The 2,891-nt window shown below is 37.7% G+C and overlaps 1 non-coding gene across 1 annotated transcript; it reads left to right on the top strand.

The window, feature by feature from the left end:
* The first annotated feature begins 237 nt into the window (after positions 1 to 237).
* Positions 238 to 311, top strand: Trnas-cga. Its single transcript has one exon. It is a non-coding gene; the product is annotated as a tRNA-Ser (tRNA).
* The last annotated feature ends 2,580 nt before the right edge of the window (positions 312 to 2,891 follow it).

Below are 2,891 nucleotides of genomic sequence, written 5' to 3' on the forward strand. Positions count from 1 at the left end.
ATGATTTACCGTCTATCACTACGAACTGTGACCTCTCTGAGAGGAAAAGACCAATCCAGTCACACAACTGAGACGATACTCCATATGCACGCAATTTGATTAATAGTCGAAACTTCCTGGCAGATTAAATCTGTGTGCCGGGCCGAGACTCGAGTTCCCAGGAGAGCTTCTGCAAAGTTTGGAATGTAGGAGACGAGGTACTGGCAGATGTAAAGCTGTGAGGACGGGCGTGAGTCGTGCTTGGTAGCTCAGTTGGTAGAGCACTTGCCCACGAAAGGCAAAGGTCCCGAGTTCGAGTCTCGGCCCGGCACACAGTTTTAATCTGCCAGGAAGTTTCAAATCAGCGCACACTCCGTGCAGAATGAAAATGTCATTCAGATTAATAGTCGCTTGTGAGGAACGGTATCAAAATCCTCCTGAAAATCTAGGCATATGGAATCGATCTGAGATCCCTTGTCGACGAAACTCATTACTTCATGGGAATAAAGAGCTAGCTGTGTTGCACAAGAACGATATTTTCTGAATTCATGTTGATTATGTATCAATAAGTCATTTTCTTCAAGGTGATTCATAATGTTCGGGTACAGTATATGCTCCAGAATCCTAATGCAAATTGAGGTCAGTGATATGGGTCTGTAATTCGATGGGTTACTCTTATTTCCTTTCTTGAATATTGGTGTGACCTGTGCTGCTTTCCAGTCTTTAGGAACAGACCTTTCGTCAAGTGAGCATTTGTATATGATTCCTAACAAAGGCACTATTGGGTCTGCATACTCTAAAAGGAACCTAATTGGTATACCATCTGGACCGGAAGACTTGCCTTTCTTAAATGATTAGAGTTGTTTCGCAACACTTAAGATATCTACTTTTATGTCATTCATGCTAACAAGCTGTTCTGATTTCGAATTCTGGAATATTTACTTCGTCTTCTTTCGTGAAGGAGTTACGGAAAACTGTAACATTTCCATCGATCTCGCTGTGACGGTACTGACTTTTTTTGCCACTGGTGTACGTAACATACGACCTGAATCTCTTTGGATTTTCTACCATATTTTGAGACAATGTTTCATTGTCGGAACTTAAAATCATCTCGCATTGACGTCCGCACCAAATTTCGAGCTTCTGTGAAACTTAGCCAGTCTTGGGGATTTTGCGTTCTTCTGAATTTGGCATGCTTTTTTCGTTGCTTCTGCAACAGTGTTCTGACGTGTTTTGTGTATCATGGTGGATCAGTCCCGTCTCTTATTAACTTATGCGGTATGAATCTATCTATTGCTGTCGATACTGTATCTTTGAATTTGAGCCATATCTGGTTTACACTTACACAATTAGCTTGGAAGGAATGGAGACTCTCTTTTAGGAAGGCATCAAGAGGGTTTTTATCTGCTGTTTTAAATAGATATACAGTATTTTGGTTTTATTTTTAGTGGTTTTGGTTGATATGGTTTTGAGTCTCGTTACAATGACCTTGTTATCTAATGATTTTATTATTACCCCCAATTGCGAGTGCTAATATGACATTTATTGTGAGTGCTTTATTCTTTCGCTGCAGAGTTGAGCTAAGATTATTGTAATTTCCAAGCATTTCGCAGAAATACGGCACAATTCTTTGCTATGTTCAAACTGTGACAATTATTCACAAAATGTTATATTTCTGTACAAATTATTTACCTCGTTAAATAATAATTGTTTAATTTAACATTTCTGCTTTCATTTCGAATCAGCAGTTCCAAGTTTCCAATTTACAAATGTTATAGATATTTCTTTACTACATTTTTTCCTTATGGTGCCAACGCGATACTCACAAGATTAAATCAAATTATTCTGAATTTCTTGCGAGGCGAGAAGAGAGTTAGAAATATCCCTGAGATTACATAAAATACAATTTAACCATTTTTTAGCATGCTGCTTACCTACTGATGTTCACTTCAAGCAAAAAAGGTAAAAAGAGTAAAATAAATTAAGAAGTGAAGTGATAATATTGTGCGTTCAATAGTATTGTGTGCATTTTATGATAAAAATAATTTTTATTATAAAGTGAAAAAAAAGTAGCGTGTGTGTGAAGTATGTAATTCATTTGCTTTTAATAAAAGATAAGAAGTGATATCTCTAATTATTCCATATGTTAATAGTTGTGTGTGAATATTCAAGTATTAAACCTAACTAGTCTCATGCATATATTTAAATAATAGTAGAACAGAAAATTTAATTGGGGTACATTAAGCTTTTGCGTAACAGTCATTCAATTACTGAACTATTGCCAATATATAAATATACTATAAGCTTAGGTTACATTCATCGTAATTTACGCTAGCTAAAGCATAAATTCCATAGCAATATTCATCCATATTTATAAAATATACCACAGTAAAAAAGAATCAGTATATCTACTATATGGGGTAAGCGTGCTGGAAAAAAATCGTAGAGATGAGTGCAGTAAGCAGATTGGTGAGAATGTTGACTGCAGTAGTCACTCGGAGATGAAGAGGCTCGCAGAGTAGTGAGGAGGGCTGCATCGAACCACAACAACAAAAACAACATAGCTAACACTGTAAATACACTTATCAGCCATGATTGCCTTCAACAACGAAAAAATCGCTCACATCGGATTCATCCAGTACGTGAAACTACAAAATTTCAATTACTTCTGAACCTCGCGCTGCATATCAGTTTACAAATTTCACAACTAATTTTTGAGATAGTGGAGCTGCATGGAAACTAATTATCGAAAATGAGTTCACAAGGGGAACCGGAATACCACATGAAGATGAGTAATGCGAGAACGAAAGGGGGGGGGGGGGGGGGACTGCCTTCCTACGTGCAGCCGGAAACGGTGATAGTTTGGAGGCTAGTGGTGTCAGTCGCAGTGCTGTGTGAACTGCAGGTGACTG

Source organism: Schistocerca piceifrons, chromosome 3 (genome assembly GCF_021461385.2).
Source record: "Schistocerca piceifrons isolate TAMUIC-IGC-003096 chromosome 3, iqSchPice1.1, whole genome shotgun sequence".
Classification (NCBI taxonomy): Eukaryota; Metazoa; Arthropoda; class Insecta; order Orthoptera; family Acrididae; genus Schistocerca; species Schistocerca piceifrons.